The 19,187-nt window shown below is 31.5% G+C and overlaps 1 protein-coding gene across 1 annotated transcript in view; it reads right to left on the reverse strand.

Annotated features, from left to right (window-relative positions):
- Positions 1-8,266, reverse strand: part of Grd (gamma-aminobutyric acid type A receptor subunit Grd) — a 142,486-nt gene extending 134,220 nt beyond the window's left edge. The window contains exon 1 of the mRNA XM_085958664.1: positions 8,227-8,266. The gene's annotated coding sequence lies outside the window, so the exon portion shown is untranslated. The remainder of the gene's footprint in view (positions 1-8,226) is intronic.
- Positions 8,267-19,187: the final 10,921 nt, after the last annotated feature.

The raw sequence follows: 19,187 nt of genomic DNA on the forward strand, positions 1-19,187 counted from the left end.
AAATTCTTGAGGAGACGGACTAATAAATATTAGTGTATATCACCTGTTCATTGACTGCAAGGCCGCTTATAATTAAAATCAGCTGTACATATCAATATGAGAATTTTAAATTTTGAAAATTATCAAAAAAACATGTACGTACTGTCATTTCCCTCCATTTTCGAAAGTGAAAGGCACGCTGTCACTTTTATTTTTGTTTAGTTTTTCGTCTGGGTTCGGGATGTGGAGGTGGACAAATTAACACACCGGAATTGTGATGGAAGCGGCGAGGTTTATTTAAGTTAATATTATATACTAGTTACATTTTTAATAAATTATTTTACGGAGGACGAAATGTGCGTGTTTACTGTTTGGCTGTTTGCAGCGTATTACCCGCCATCTTGTGTTTCGCTTTCAATGAGAGCGTTGTCGAAAAACGGCGACGTTGTAAATATTTTTCAACGTTCGTAATTTACGGCATTGCCGGCTCTATTATTATTTATTTTCGTAATCAGCCCTTACTATTTGTTGGATTTGATACCGACTCGGGCATCTCCAGATACACAGAGACATCCCCAAATGGGGACCATTCGGGGGTGTAACAGTACATATTATTATAATGACAATGGGGCCAATGCCATTTCAGTGGACCCTTAGTCGAAAATATCTGAGACACAACTAGACTCACCTTTATTTTATCAATGGGCCTAAAGATAAACATATCCAAGATGAAATTGATGGTCATAGATCGTAATAATATTATACCGTTATTCAGTCTGTTGTTGAATGACATTGAGAAATAGTAATTGAAAAAAGTGTTGTGTTGATACTGAAACCGATTTGAAAGAGTAAAGGCAATACGAAAACGACTAAAACGCAAATAGTAATATTTCTTGTCTTCTCAATTTGTGTATATGCATCTGAGACTTGCACAGTGTGCACAAAGAAAGGTAGATGCTAGACACTTTTGAAATGTAGTGTAGAAGACGGAGGAGGCGGATACTGAGAATCTCATGAATGGCATACACACCAACCTGCCAATTGGGAGGGAAATAACCGTTTTTTGCATCGTAATAATAATATCGGTCGATTATTGTAATTGTGAGTGATTGACCAAAGTAGACCCAGTTTGGTTTTATTTGAAATTGGCGTCTTTTTTAGCAAGTTGCGCTTTCTTCTTGCGATAGCTGTACCTAACATAAACGCTTCGACTTCGGCATCTGAAAAAAGATTAGTTACCAGCCATTCGCCTGTATTGACATGTACTTGATTTAAATAATTACAAGATAAAAAGAACTTTTTATATACCACGTTTTTAAATTTTCTGTTGAATCATATAAACTTGACAATTCTATGTATTAATAATTTAGGATAAATAAGGCAATTGTCAACAAATCATTTTTTTGCTATTTTGCAACAAACAAACAAATATAGAAAACTGAAATGTCATTTTGATTTTCATAGTAACGCACGTATATATTAATATTTTAGTTGCTAGGACCACCCCTTTAGCAACCAATAATAGTGGATTGGATTACGGATTTCTTCCGAAATATTTTTTCATACAAAACAGAATTAACTGAAAATGAATTCAATTCTACTTAAAGATGGCAAAAAGTATTAAAAGAATGTATTGACATCGTGTTATGATATATTATAAAAGTTTCAAATGTTTATCTAGTCGGGAAGTTAGTTAAAAATCGATTGCAAGATTTGTACTGGATAAACAACCACCGGACAAACAAGATTACGAGCTAAGAAAAACGTGGTAAAATATATTATCTTCACGAGAGAGCATGTCGCGATCTCGACCAATAAGTTAAAAAAAATCAATGTCATATTCTGTATGATTATGTAAACTTGTATCAAAGCAAACGTGTTTGGTCAAACCCTACTGCAAGAAAAGTGCCCATTGCCGTATACCTACCCCTCGAATCGTGAATAAATTCATTCCCTTTAAATGACCACAAGCCAGTATCACACTGTAAAACTAAATTGCTTCGGATATCGATATATTCCACTTACGTGAGATGAGTTTAGTTGGAGGTAGTATTATGGATTTTTAAGATAATATTATGATCAATTTAACTCACTTGGTGTTTATTTTTATAAAGTATGTATTTTATTAATGCTAAGTATAATTTATACTTTTTATATCACGTTGTGAAAGTATTATTAATAGCCTTGTAATTTGTTTTATTCGCTCATGCTAATACACTTACTAACTTGAATATAATTGAATTATAATATACAGTGATAAACAATCATATTAGTAGGTTGGTACTGACGCTAAATATTAAACAGTGTTGCCAGCGCGTCATTTTCTCTTGTGTTACACCATTCTAATAAATAGCTTAGCTTAGCATTTCATGACATAGCTTTTAAGGGTGTGTGCCACTCACTCAGTGGATTTCTTTGTTGTTCTACTAAATACCCACTATATCAGGGTATTTTTTGAAATATATTAGACAATTAATTTATCTTACTATTTTCATAAGACTAAATAAATTGAATTTATTATTTGTAACATCCATAATACGCCGAAAAATATTATTTAAATCAAAGTTATAAGAAATTATTTTAAAGATATGGTAATTCCTAATTTGATTAGTAATTTCATTGTTTGATGAGGATAGATACGAATTTAACGAAAGTATTAGAACTTTCATTTACAATGCCCTTTAATACATACTTACATATACAGAATTTGAAAACACCTCAGATATATATTATTTACCTACTAGAAAAAAAACTTTTTTGAAAAATACGACGTCCGACGGGACTTGAACCCGTAAGCACTAACGCTAATGTGCTTTATCAATTAAGATACGGGCGTACGTCTTTTAAAACTATGTATATTCAATATAAAGAATGTTATATTGTCAAAGCTTGTGAATTATTGGTTGAATAAAAGAAATAGATTATTACATGGTTCATGTTAAAATAAATCTATATATTTTTTTTAAATTATTAATGACCATGTTCTTGCTTTTTCGTACAAGGTGGCTGTTAGTAATTTTGAACAATCACAAACACCCAGGCTTTGAGAAAAACACACAATATTATTGTGTCCTCACCGGGAATCAAACCCAGAACTCTCGAGTGGAAGGTCAGCGCCTTCTTACGCACTGCACCACGAGAGCCACCAATCTATAAATTTATTTGGTGGACAATTAGATAAATAATATATAATACAACAGAATATTATGTAGTATGTAGGAATATATCTAAGAAGCATAATATACATAACTAACAGCTGACGATATCTTTACGACGAAACCGGTCATATTCTGGGAAGAGTAGGTGCTATAATTTTTAATATTGTTTTATTTTTTTAAATTCTCACGGTGGTGTAGTTCTAGATAGGGAAACCAATCCCGAGCCAAAATTCTGATCCCGGGATTTCGGGAATACAATTTGACAATCCCGGGATTGGCATTTTTTGTCCATTGTTAATATAAAAATTTTATATTTACAAATAATAACATTGATAAAATCGGTCAAAAATAAATCTAGTATAATTTATACTATTTAAGACATTTATTGTTAATATTGTATACGTTCAATCTTGGAAATACACAAGTTTAATGGAGTAAATAATATTTTAATATAAATAATAATGTGAATTTAATATGAGATTGTTGTTTCTGATAGTAAGGACATAATGAATGGATTAGCGAGATTTAAAATGGAAAAGCAACTAATCATGGCGTACTTATGGCCTTTCTACTTCATAAATCTAATAATTAGTCAGCCAAATATGAAACTGCAAAACGTAACTGTAAAACGTATGATATCATGGTAGAATTACTTTGTTAAAAGTGCGAAGCATTGTTTTTTTCCAATATTTCTCATTTAGATTAATAATTCATGTGAAAAAAATAAAATGAATCGGCAACCTAGACATGGGTATAAATCAAACTTCATTCAAACTCAGTTTATTTCTAATGTAGTTATTTTTTATTAAAAGTATTTTTTCTGTTTTATTTTCGCTTTTATTTTATTTTCCATAAAAATTGATAAAAAAATCAATCCCGAAATCCCGGGATTATGTTTATCAATCCCGGGATTCATAGGTATCAAAAATAGCTCGGGATCCCGGGATTGGAATCCCTAGTTCTAGAGTCTTTCTTTCGTGCGGGTTCAAATCCGTCGTCTGGAAAAAATCAAATGTTGGTTTTCATTGTATTTTTGATCCAGAAAAGGACCCAAATGGATTGCATATTAATAAGTGTACATATTTAATGATAAGTATGTACAATTAAATTAAACATCACTTTATTACTTATTTATTACATTACAATACGTCACGATGTTATATCATAATATGGGCCTGCACAGAGTGGAGGATATTTTAACAGATTTTTTTGAAGGCTAAATGAATGTTGGATACTTGCTTAAAGCAATAGGTCCATACTCTGGGTCCAAACACACGTTGGATTTGACAGACCCGGGATTTCAACCCGGGACACACGTCTATATAAGCCGACATGCTAACACTCAGCCATCGTGGGCATTTATTTATATTAAAATCATGTTATAATCAAAATTAAATAATGACACCCTCATGAAAAATATAATATGAACTTAATAAATTATTATTTCTTATTTAATGAATAATATGCAAGATTTAGAAATCATGCATTCGTTATTGAAAATATATAATTTTGTACAAAATAATTTTTGAGATAATAATATTTCGGACAATTATTGTTGGAAAATATTAACTTGATTGATATTGCACCTTTTACTTAAGCTTATTTCGCAGTATACGATGGATGCTTAGTTCAAAATATTTTTTTCTAATAGGTATGTTTACAACGCATATTTTTTTGAAAGTAATGCTCTCACGATACATTTTTTTCTGTATGCGCGTCTACATCATTGGGAACATGCGTACGTATAGTATAGTTAATTTATTATATAAATGGTTAAAATACGTCTTATCAATCAAACGTTTACAAAGGAAACAATCCGAATACGATTCCCACACGAATGACAAGTAACGCTATAAGGGTTCTATCGCAAAACAATATTTTGTCTTCGTCTTTGCGGGGATTCACCGCAAAATCTTTGTATCCCGCGCAATTTGTCACTCTTGTTTGGAAACAGTCAAAAACAGACATACATATTAATATAATAATAACTCACAAAATAATATTAACAATAGTTGAAATTTATGATTACATTATTTTTTATAATGTTGTGTTGTCACCTCGTGTGTATTTCTTCCGTCTTTCCTCGACGTTTTGAGCTCACTGTGGAGGTCATTATTAAGGCTATACTTCAGCTGGGGCATGGTCTAAAACGATCGTGACTGCGCGACGCAAAGAATGTGCAAACGACGCGTGCAGAACAAAACATAATTTGTCATATAAATCCAACATGCGTCCATTTAATGTTCTGTTTATTGTTTTATTAGTAACTATAATAATATATTCATTGACATGTTTTCTTTTTCAAGTAAATGGGTAACGTTTTTTAGTCATCTTTAGAGGATTTAAGAATAAATACCCCCGTCGCCATCACGAAACAAATTGACGTGTTCACAGCTCCACGTTCGTTCTCCGATTGCCAGTGAGTCCAAAATTTCGTCGCACTTATAGTTGAAAATTATTTGCCGTTTCACTGAAGTATGCTCTTAAGAAATAACGTATCAATTCAATTCAATTATATATAGATATAATACGAGGCAAAAGGCCAAACGGCCATTTATGTTAGTCATCTATACCTATAATAGTACCCTCGTTTGTATACCTATTAACGAAGAGCGCATGGCCCTTCGTCGTGGGTCTGATGGAAAAAGAACTGGGAAAATAGGGGTTATACAGTGGTTTCTCCTTTGAATTGACGGAGTCAACACTGCGAAATATTAAATTTTTTACATCTGTAGAGATGGAGAGGGAACCTCTTTTTTGTCTCCTATTGTACGGAAAAAAATTAACTAAGAAGATTTTAAGAGCAGTATTGATCGCGGTCTCCAAAATTCAGTGGGGATGGCTTGATCGTAATTGTTTAGATCTTTGATCGACTGATTCGGGAAGTCTACTGTCATGGAGCTCTAAAGTTTTTTAGAAAGTCACTATGAAAAGTGGTATTGCGTACAAACCATGGGGCATCTGTGATTGTTCTAAGAGATTTGTTTTGTATAGTCTGTAGCGTTTTAAAATGTTTTGTAGGATTAGCATAGCCCCGCCCCAGAGGGGGGCAGCATATGTCATAAATGTCATAATGGGACGGGTAATCGCAGTATGAAACAACATATTGAAGATATACTGCTGCGGTGTTCGAGGTTTAAGGGTATTTAGTGTATTTTTAGCATCTTTTTGTATATTCTAATACATCCACTTGAATGACGTAGTATTGACACACAATAATCAAAAATTGCACTGATAGCAAAAAAAATGTCGCCTGCAGCGCTATTTTAACTCCATAATTATTCAAGTGGGTGCATTCAAAAATACAAAAGAGAATCGCTAAAAATTACACTGAATACCCTTGATTATCTCGAACATCATTTCGAATAAGCAACTGTATATCGTCACACTGCATTTAATTAACCTTGGCGATAGGTAGGCGGGCCTGCCAAAGATCTTAGCTTGGGGGCCCTCTTCTGGATGTGAGGGCCATGACTATAAATATTAATAAAATATTTAAAAAAAAAAATAGTTTAACAATTAAAAGTAGGTAATTAAGACATTTTCTTCATATTTTTCAGTCTTCAATTAAAAAATGAATAATATTGTCAGTCACAGTACTCTCAACCGTGTGAGAGAACTTTTTTCTCTGTAAGTACCTTCACGAATAAATTGTAGCTATTAATACAAAGAGGAAAGCTTTTTGTAACGTTTTTATTTTTGCAAAGTTTATAATATGTTCTATAATGTTAGTTTTTTGAAGGCATATTTTTATTTTGGTTGATTATAAAAGCTAAGCTAAAAATTTTCAACCAGCGGCGATTTTCTTTGACCGAAATGACGCAACATATTCGTTAGAAAATTTAAAAGAGATCCCTTAAATAGCAAATATTACAGAACGTTTTAAAATTATATAACAATTTAAAAAAAAGTTGATTTTTTCTTCATAAAGGGGTTTAAACAGCACTCATTACAAGTAAACATAGGTAGGTAAGTAATTATTTTTTTGATTTTACCTAGTAACCCTGCAATTAGTTTTTTTCTTCCAGTAATATCGATTTGGATTTTACAGAACAAAACATTGTAAATAATTTTTCAACAATGTTAAAATCCGGTGATGATGTCAGTGATGGTAGTAAGCAAGTCATGCGTTGCTTAGAGACATTTAATAAAAGCATAAATTGCCAACATTATATACTATAGTACGAGTACTACATAGATTCCGTAGACGTGGATTTTTAATGTGCCTTTATTATTGAAAATCATCCACTATTCGTTTTTAAATATAAATTTAGTATAAGGCATTTGCAAAATAATACCAAATTTTTAGGTATAGTGATATATTATGTATGTATTGTGATTAAAAAAATCTTCTTAAACGAATAATTTTAATTAAATGCAATTAAAGCATGTTTGAAAATTTTAATTTCCTACGTCACTAAATGCACCACTGTTTAGAAAAAAATGTTAGGATTATAATTTATGTGATTTGGGTTTTCAATATTTGTATATCTGGTAATATGGTTGTGTACATGATTCAAATGGTTGTCATTTTAAAAAGTTTTTTTTATATTACCAATTACAGATTGATAGATTAAAACATTGTTAAATTTTCTTTTTTATTTGAAGTTGGTTAATCGTTAATAAAAATTAGATTATGGATTGAAAGAATTTAGTTTGTATTAATAAATTAATATAAAACTTAGGTTTAGTCTACTAGTAATTTTATCTGAAATTGTGTAAAGAAAGGCATTATCTTTATTACTAAATTAATATAAAACTATGTTAATTAACCCAGCATTTACGGTACCACCAATCATAAAATAGAGTATCTGTATTAATTTTAGCAATATCTTGTCCTTCAGAGTGACGGCTAAGAGTCACGAACTTTCAATATTAAAAGCGATAAAATAACTTTTGTTGGGTCATAAAAAGCTCTGTACAGCACTTTGGAAGATTTGACCAAGTGCCATTAAACCTGCGAATTTAATTCAAAATTAAGCTGGCGAAAGAATGCTTACAGAACTAAAAAGTTTCTTCACTGCGACGTAGAGCTTGTAAAGCAACGTGTAGAATTTAAAAAAGTTATTTAATAAAATAACTTACTCACCTGAAGACGCCGCGATCGGAGATTTCAGCGTTTAACCATTACAAAACTTTAAGTAACTTAGTTCAAATAAAAACTTCCGCCAAACTTTTAGGCGAATAATCTATTTTTTAAATATAAAAATAAATAAACAACGTAATTAATGATTAGGTACTGCTCTTCAAAAAGTCTAAAAATATTGAGGATGCAGGTTAAATTGAAATAATTAGTAATACCGAAATGATTATATTATGAAATATGTAATTAATGTAATGTGATTATGAAAAACTTTTATTGTAAAAATTTGTTGTAAAAATATATTCTAAATACATAGGTATTCTATTTGTTGTAATATTTGTACATGTATTAATTTTATAATAAGATATATAATGTAGGTACTTATTTCAAATGAAACAATTTATTAAATAGGTTGTATAAAGTTAAAAAAATGGTGATGTCTAAACAATATGTATTATTTTTAATGTTTATAGGTACATAACTATAATATAATGTAAAGAAATATAGGTATCGTAGTGAAATTGTTATTTTTTCGATAGTGAAAGTAATTTATCTAAATCAGCGTAAAAAAGGAAACAGAGTTTATAAAGATAAATAATAATCTACTTCAAAAAAGTTTCCTTAAAATTTTTCGTGATTGATGACAGAAGTTTTAAATAAGTAGATATCAAAATTTAAAAAAAAGAATTTCTCCGGTGAAAAAAGTGTTTATTAATGAAAATAAAATGATAGATTTTGTGTTGTGATAAAAGAGAAGTTATTTTAAGAATATTTTACGTGGTTATCGCAAACTTTTCGCGCGTTAATATCACGCTATCTGGCGAGCTGCGATCGCAGTCACGGTTGGCGACAAACTGTGCCAAAAAAGAGCCTCTTCCATCGCGGAGGCTGCGGCGGCCATCCCTCGGCTGTCGACGGCCCTTTCCACCCTCGTGCAATGCATCAAGCCTTGGCTTTACCTTTGCACTCTACGCCAATCTGCTTGCAGTGTTCGTTTCCCAGTTTTAAGACAAGTGATAATTTATAAAATTTGAGAGAGATTAAACAGTAATAGAGAGAATGTACGACGTTTTTACTTATATTATAATCAAAAAATAATATAGCAAAATTTTCAAAAAATGCCAGATTTTTTACGTTAATTCGGAAAACTATAAATCTTCAATGCTTATGTTCTCATAAGATTTGAGTGTATTTAGTGGTATAACACTATTTTTAGGTTTAGCTATCGGCATTTATTGTATAGTGAAGTAGCTACCTATTTCATTAATATTATATTATTTTGCAAAGCGAGGTAAATTTACGAGTAATTGAGGTATTTTTTATCAAACAGTTTTCTTGTAAATATTGTGAATATTGTAAATACCTACAATAATTAAATAGTTAGTTTTCATATTATATTAAATAAATAGTTGTGATAGTTAAGTTGTTGAAACCGGTTCTAGTCTCTATTAAATAATGTGGAGTATGTAATATATATTTTGTTTTTATTTTAATTGTTTGATTTATTTCAGTTGATAGAACATTTTTCTACTGCAAAGCCATTTTTAAGGCAAATAATATAATATTATATTGTAAAGAAGACTTACTGGTGCATTAAATTTTTCTTACAACAAATTTTATTTACTACCCTATAAGTCTGTCGTAATAAAAGATGTGTGAAAAATCTTCTTCTATAGAGATGATGGAACCTAAACATATTAAAATGAGGCAAAACAAGAGCACTGGAACTTTTCATACAAACACTCAAATGAGATACCAACTTTTATAGTTTTTGCATACAATAATGGCACTTAGGTCAAACTGAAATTTGCATGTGCTATTTTTATAAGGAAACTACAGAAGTCTCCGCCTGGAGTAACATTCAGTATCTGTTCCCATATAATTAATTATAAATTATCTTCGGAATTGAGATTTAGATGTTTTGTAATTACCGTTATTTATTAGGTACATAACTTACCTCAGTTATAATACATAATATATCCATTATATTATAATGTTATATCTTTATTCCATAATATATCGTGTAGAAAGTGTTTTGACTATATTCTTTTAGAGCTAACTTGTATAATAAATTTTATATTTATTTGCAGGAAAATAATAACAAACCTTTTTCGCGCTGTGTGCATAGGATCATATTTTGATGTTTATATTACAAAATATTTTATAGCGTAGGTATATTATAATTTTATTGCTTTGTTTTTAGATATTTTACTGTTTATTATATTATTTAAATTTAAATTATAATTATGTTCGGCTGTAATATATAATATTTTACTCTATTATAAATATTTTAAAGCAAAGTTTGCCCGGTCAAATTTAAACCCCAAATCCAAAATTTTGTTGGATGTATCGCAGCCATGGATACTGTTAAAAAGGTATAATACTATTTCCAAAATGAGGTACTGAAAATGACCCATAGGATCAAAGTTACAGAAGAAATATAAAAAAAAAACTTTGAAAGGGTTGGCGAACCTTTTTATGTAACTGTCTGACGTGCCGAGCAGTTTTTCATAAGGAAAAAATATTTAAAAAAAATCTATTAAAAAATTGATGGTGTTCTAGATACCACTCACAGAATATAGCACAAGTAATAGCTTTACCATTTTTTTGAATTACGCCGTACTTTTCGGTCCACCAATTTTGAAACCGTCTGCCAAAATTACTACTACCTAGCTTCACCAAGTTTTTGTTTCTTATTTGGTGCAGTAATTTTTTGTGGGAAATTGTTTGTTTATGTATCAATTAGTTTGGTTCTTATCGCATAAATTGGCATGAGAATTGCTCCGATTAGATGAGTCATTCTCTTGCTACAGTGATCTCAAGCATCGTAAATCGATCAAAATTAGAGGTTCGCGGCGCGGCATCCTCCGCCGCCTGATGAGGTCTGTGTGATAATGATATGTGTCGCACAAAGTCTAAGGACTGAACTAAGCAACTATATATTTACATTATACCTAATGCTAATTCTTGAAGAGTATTTTCCTGCTCTTTTTTATACAATGTGATCTGTCATTTATTATTATTATAGGTATTTTTTCTCTTCAAACGCGTGGCATGCAAAATCATCTCGCGTGCCATAGTTTCGCCACCCCTGCTATATAATATTTATTAGAAATGAGAGAAATATTGTGTTTTCGCTTACTCTCAATGTCCATTTAATAAATATTGTGATGAGAGTCAATATCACCATTAATATAAATGAATACCAGTACACTGAAAATAATACAAGTAAAAGGAACCTTTAAACCCTTTGTGTCTATGATTATTGAGATTTACTTGATTTTATAAATTACTATTTTCATTATTAAGGCGAATCCTCTACCTACCAGTGGCATCGCCCCCACAAGGGGCCCGGAGTGGGAGGTTGACCAGATACATGAAATAAACACCCATCATAAATTAGTTTTAATAGTTAAAAAAGACGGTTATTCTTCATGACTATTAACATTTTAAATGATACGATTGTGCGATGTAATTTTTGATTATTGTGTATCGATATTCGACAACTCCATAATTAAAGTAGATGTATTAAAAATCGCTAATAATAACTGTATAAGTACCCTTAATTTCACCTAAAACACAATTTGAAAAACGTTAATGTAGTGCGTCACGCTGCTTTTAACCTTAGCGATAGGTAATGGGCCCGCCGAAGATCCTAGCCTCCTGAGGGCCCGCTTCAGGATGCGGGGGCCATGACCAGAGGTACCTAGCGGAAAAATATGAAGCTTACAATTTGAGACTTTTTTTGATAATTTACAATTTAAACTGTATTAATTAATTTAATATGTATCTGAAAACATTAGAAAGAAAAATATTTTCAAATTGCATGCTTCGTATTTTTCCGCTAAGTGCTTCTGCTAGGTAGATGATTCGCTTTAAGTGAAGCAAATGGGCCTACACAACGTTTATGTTTTATTTATTGTCTGTTTTAACCTGGAATAATGATATATTAATCATGTACAGTTATTAGGTACTATTTGTTGGAATAGCGGTATATGATCAAAAATCTCGCCCTTCAATTGAAATGCATAATATTGTATTCGAATTTCACTCAGCGCAAGACATTTTCCAAGAATTATTGTATAATAGTTATGTTTATAAGGCCTTTTCGAGTTACATTATATTTTCAATATAAAATTTGTATTTACCGCTATTTTATGATTACAATAGAAAATATTCAAAGCAATGTTTTTAATAATAAAAATATTTTCTTCTATACACAGCGTCTTGTATTCTATAGATTGAAAATGACGTCTGTTGACATTATGACATATTATTTCTGGCGAAAAAACTATATTAAATTCAAAAATATTTTTACAGTAGATAAACCTGTCTCAGAGGATGCTTTCCAAAATCGGTCTGCAGCTTTTTTCAAAGCCTTTTCATCTTTTCTTATAATTGTGTTTTCACTAACAACTTAAAGTGCTTTCCGTTATATTACCTTTTACAAAATGTAAATAAGGTTAGAGACTTGAATATTTTTTATGCACTTGAAAAATAATACTCGCAAGGATGAGAACAGGTGAGTCTGTTATATTTATTCTCAATATTGTTTATAGGCAGGAATTTTATTGGGTCACTGAATTCAATAATGATAACATTCCAGCGACAGTTATTTCAGGGTTCATTTTTTTTGAAAGAGGAAAATCTAATAAACGTCACAGACAAATAAAATTATCATTTGACAATCTGTACGTCTTACTGACTGTTTTTCCTTCAAATATCTGAAGATTCGTTAAAGTGGACGATTTTTTAACAATAAAAAGATTGTAAGATAATATTTTTATAATAGTTGTCTTTCAACAAAATTGGATACTTATATATCGTCACTATTCTGGCAGAAGACACTAATTCGAAAAAATGACATATTGAGTTAGTTATACCAAAATTTTCATTATTTCAAACTTTACCGTCTGGAAACTTTCTTAATTAATAAACAGTCTTTATTTTAAAGTCATCCTTTTTACGATTACTTAATAAACTCACATGATAGACCATTTCAATCTTTTTAACAACTTCAAATTCAAATTACTCAAAACTAGTATTCTCCAGTTAGTGGGTCTGAGTAAGTCATAGTGTATATAACAACAGAGTCTGGGCCGGCCAGTCGATCTCCGACCGTCAGGTCTGATATCCAAGATGCCTCTCTGCGGTTGGGTTTTATCCATTCTTGCTAGATAACCCGCCCATCGTAAATTATTAAATTTCGTAGACTCAGATGCACTATTTTACAGTGTAATTAATTAATCAAATGTCACATAAAAGAATATAATAAAAATAAAACTAATGGTTTCAAATAGTTTGTTATGTATATAAATATATAGGTTAGGCAGAGGGTTGATGCTAGAGGCCGATGCTGAGAGTCTCGTTAATGGCTAAAAACCAACTATAATAATATAATCATAGAAATCCAAATGATGAAAATCTGGAAAGACGGAACAAATTAAAAAATCATGGGTTTCCCATGGACACAAGCTCTGCGTACCGCTGAATACTGAGAGGTATTGAACCGAGTGGTGGAAAACTGTCGAATGGCCAAATTATCTGGATTAAAATTACTACTAAAACACTTGTATAAATACACTATCTTTCCTGTATTTTCTTTTTAACGATCTATATCGGAGTGGAAGTTGGCACATCAAACAGACTCTTATACTCTTCCCGGTGGTCCAAGTCTTTTTGTGTGGCATAAACACAAACCACCGAAGTTATTATATGGCGCAAATTACATTGCAAGATTCTCTCGCCGATCGTCTGCCACGATCATTATTATCATCAGTCTCCGATAATGAAATGTCACCTTGAATTGTTAACTGGGTTCGTGGTCAAAGTACAATATTTCCTATTTTTTACTCCCGACTCTATCACAGGTTGGTGACAGTTGGGTCGATCTCGGTAATCGTAGATCCAACTGCTACTGCTCAAGTTATGCGCAAAAATAAGAATTATTCTAGTCTGCGAATGATTCTGGGGAGTGATGCAGAATGATATTTCATATCGGGAGCAATCGGTGCAGACAATTGGCGGCACAATCGGGGTAAACGATTGACTGCTGGTGTAATTTGAGCTTTATTATGGTTCACTAAACGTAAGTCGCTTTATCAGTGCTTAATCATATATGTGACCATCACGTGGCCAGCCCATTGCTGGCATTGGGGTTTGATAAATCTGACGAGATTAGTCTGACGAAGATCTTATATAGGTCATAATTGTCAAAAGTTCGATAATGTTGATAGACATTTAAAGATCCGCAATACCATAGTAGGCGATGATAGATAATTGAGGAGGCCCTCGTAGTACAGTGAGTAAGACATTGGATACTGGTGATCACCAAAACCGTTGAAGAAAATGATGAAGAGAAAATAAAAAATCCTGAGTCTAACCATATATTAGTCATAAAACTGAAGGATACAGGTTGTTTACGATAGTCTAGATCCGATGAGATGGGTAGGATATCTATAGTTAGTGGAGCTCGTGACCTCCAGCTTGCATAGAAGACAAAGAAGCAAAAAAACGAAATACCATTTCTTTTCGTGCACAAGAAGTAGGCGGGAATAATTTTTATATTGTTGGTTGCTATCACTGACAGTATTTACACCGCTTTGTCTCGATCAGCCACCTCCTATTTATCATTATTTTTACCCGTTCAAACTGAGGGTGGAAGGAAGTCCGCAGACAAGTGCAATGTGTCAATAGTGGTTAAGTTACAGTCAAGAAAACCTAGAAATAAGTACATCTTAATAAATAATCGTAAAGTGCATTGCAAACCTAAAAATTACAACAATATAGATATTTTACAATCAGTATAATTTATTTTATAAACTTCGCATTGTAACAAACTGTAATTTGAATTTGTAATTTGTGTTAAGGGATAATAAATTTGGGGCTACTTTAATACGCATCAAAACCTTCTGATTCTATTCATTACCTACCCCTCATCACACCATCCCTTGCCTCAAAACTATTGAACATTACTAATTATAATGTGCTAAATTTATACAGATACTAATATTAAATCGTTCTGTTTGTTGATTTTGAACAAATCATTTATAATTAGCTCATGTATCAATTTGTTTCTAAAATGAGAGAAATCTTCACTTTTTTCTCTCCATCTAATTTGTCAAATGGAATTGTATGACTACTACATAATGTCTCCAAGAAGCCACGAGAGATTCTGAATTTACAATCATAATAAACTACCATAAATTTAAACATTTCTGTGAGCGTTTCTTCATATTATTTTAGCGAGAGTTCACGCTCACGAGCTATTGCTTGGAAACATAACGTTGATTATTTTGAATACAAATATCTAGTATAGAACGCTGATCAAATATTTGTTCACTGTTAATCAAAATAATATCGAATAGGCGCGATTTTCTTGTCTTAAGATGAAAGTGAAGTATCGATAAGACTCTCGGTTATCTTGCACCATGTCCTGAGAGGCTGTGAAATGTTTCTGCGATCCTACCAATTTAAACTTTAAAGATTAATCTATTGTTACGTGATCGAGCAGAGAGGTGAAACTTTTAATTATATTATTAAACTTAACACTAAAGAAAAGTTCGACGACAAACGACATTTTCGTTTTATCTCAAATCTATAATGGTGCATTTATTTCAGAATCAAAATACTGCAAAGGAATGAAGTAAACTTGCAATGCATAATAAGATTGTTTGAATTATTTTTATTTTTCAGTTTTCTCCATATCATACTATCGGATATACAGGTAATTTAAATACATTTACACTACACTGGCTACAAGCCGCTTCTTACTAATGGGACAATACTTCATTGGTTGCATGCCGTGTAATAAAAATATGTAAATATTAAAAATCGAAATTTATAAAAGGGACATTTTTAACTCGAATAATTTTTAATTTACCACCACTATATACAATGAGGAATTTAAAATATTTTAATTAAAAATTATATCACCAAATAATAACAAACTAATAACTTTTCAAATCTCGGGTTATAATATAAAATATAAAAAATATTTGGCTCCGATAATAAACCGTCTGCCGAACAATTTACGCGCATATTGTTATAAATTATTTAAGTATTTAAGTAAATAAAAAAAATAATGTTGCAGATTACTTGTCGCACACTGGGTAACAGAGAAACACACCTTTTTAAACGTTTTTTTTAAATTCACAGTCCCATGGGCATTCAAATTTGTTTTTAAATTTTTTTTTTTTACATACCGTGAACATTAAAAATTATAAATTTAAGCTGTTCACAACATGCCATTTAAAAAGGAAGAAACAGTGTAAAGAAGAAGTAAATATGTGCAGTATCGTGAAGTATCAATTGTATCAGTATAGTAAAGGTAAAAAAATATAAAAAAATATATATAAATTATAAAGCACACCGAATGAGCTAAGTGGACCTTATTTTAAGAATTTATTAAACAACGTTCACCTATACTCATCCTCATGTAGGTGGAATATATCAACATCCGAAGCGATTTGGTTGAACAGAGTTATTGCTCTCCCAATTGGCATCACCGATGGCAGTTTAGTTCTGCTTCTCGGGAGAACAAACAACTGACGCTTCCCGATTTCTAAGATAGTTATCAGGGAGACACAAGTCAATACTACCAAGAATAGTTCTCATTTACGCCACGTATAAGTCGAAAAAAATACGTGGCCAAATATTGATATCTTCTAATATTTAAACTACAGTATATGAGCATACCCAAGAGAAAGTCAGTTGCATAAAGCCACGGATAGTATCCATATAACCTCAAATAAAGGAGTCTCAAAAATTTCTTTTGAGCTCGCTCCACCATAAGGTCATGTTTCAACTGATGCGGGGTGATATACTTACCTACATTGATTTCAATGGTAAACATTTGTTCTTTGAAAAACATGAGTCAGGCTTCGTAGCAATTGTTGCGAAATTGTGAGAATTCCTTGTAGGAACAATAACAAAAATACATTGATTGAATTTCTTTGTATATGTATGATTAAAAAAATATTTATTTCAACCGTTTTTATTCCACATTTGTATAATTTGACTAGGCGACTTGCTGGCCCCTAGGCAAAGTCTACAGAACCTCTTAGGTCCGCGGACCACCGTTCGCAGAGCACTGCTGTATAGTACGCTCTCTAAACTCTAGAGTCTAGACTAGATATTTACCGGCGTTTCTCACTTATAATAAAAATAATTGTGGATAATATATCGTCACTGTTCTGGCAGGAGACACTAATTCAAAAAAAATGACATATTGAGTTAGTTATACCAAAATGTTCCTTATTTCAAACTTTACCGTCTGTAAACCTTCTTAATAAATAAACAGTCTTTATTTTAAAGTCATCCTTTTTACGATTACTTAATAAACTCACACGATATACCATTTCAAACATTTTAACAACTTCAAAGTCAAATTACAGAAAACTAGTATTCTCCAGTTAGTGTGTTCTACCAGAACAAAGACGATATTACATTATGTATGAAGGTTGTTAGAGTATATGTTTTATAAGTTTGCACGTTTTTTGCACTTTTTTGGACTCTACTATAATACTAATACGCCTCTTTACCTGATTATCTCGTATAAAATTATTAGATCAGCGTCGTGGGTCCCTGGTTTGAATCCTATGTCTGGCAAGTACACACAATGTTTTTTCAATTTGTGTATGAGCCATAGTATGGACCTAATAGGTTGAGCAAGTGGCTGACATCCATTTCTCGTAAAAACAAAATCTGTTAATACAAACCTCCACTCTGTGGAGGCCCATATGATCCTATTAGGATCAGACACGTTCGAAAGAAAAGAAAGAATATGTTATGTAGTACTAAATTAATCGACAGATGATATAATATGTAAATAAATATTTTTAGAATATATTACGTCATTTTCATCCTAGAGCCGGTGTGCAAAGTTATGAAGCATATACTCTAGTGGGATGTAATTGATACACAGTAATATCACTTCTTTTAAATAAAGAATATAAATAAAAATGTTTAGCGACAGAGATAAATAAAACTCATTGCAATCATCTTACGTTAGTGCAGAGCTTTTTGTAGTCTTCAATTGGAAATGGGTTCTGCGCGTCAATTATTATTCGATGTGAAAAAAATCAACCGCATACTACTGTTTGGGAAGCACTATTTTACTCTATCAAATATCATCATCAGTATAATTTAAGCTTAGTCTTTCGTTCACCGCAGGAAATAAACCTCCCCTTGCTTGTCTCGCCGACTCCTTCCTGTCGTATCCTGCTGTCATCAGTGTGGAATATAATTTATACACAAAACAACTGATGCCGGCTATTTATCTTATTTGTCTATGAATTCAAAGCTTTTTTGTTTTTACGTGGTCTTACTCCAGTATAAGTTTGATCCATTTGCTACTTGGCTTATATCGCACATTTTTGAAAAGAAGTATTGTTAGCCATCCTCTTAACACCAATTTAAAAGATATGAAAAAAGAAAAAGAGAAGGAGGAATTAGTAGATAATACTTATTTTTTTCGTTGAATTAACTATATATTAACTATAAAGATATTTTACAGATAAACGATAATTTTTGATTAATATCTGCTATGGTTTGGATTAATTTGAATCGTTTAATTGAATTTTAACACGTTATCTACACATCATTGTAGTCTTACTTCAATGAAAACAAATACGTTTGAATGATAAAGTTTGTTGTGCACAATTTATGTCGGATCTTAACAGCCTACCTCTACCCTTCGCCATTGGTATGCAGTTGATATCTACCTGCAGTGTTTCCCAACCTTATTTCTGCCAAGCCCCACTTAAACGCTTCAAAAATCTCCATGCCCTCCCTAACAAAATTTTATAGTTACCTCTATATACCTATAAAAAATGCACATATATTAGGTTATACTATTTTTAATTTAACTTTCGTAAGTAAATATGTATATTACGTTACATATACAATTCGGAAGAAAATTAGTGCGATACTTGTGCTATGCTTCGTCTTCAAATGATTTTCAAGAA

Source organism: Rhyacophila brunnea, unplaced genomic scaffold, assembly GCF_057557595.1.
Source record: "Rhyacophila brunnea isolate RB1 unplaced genomic scaffold, BYU_Rbru_1.0 scaffold_8, whole genome shotgun sequence".
Lineage (NCBI taxonomy): Eukaryota > Metazoa > Arthropoda > Insecta > Trichoptera > Rhyacophilidae > Rhyacophila > Rhyacophila brunnea.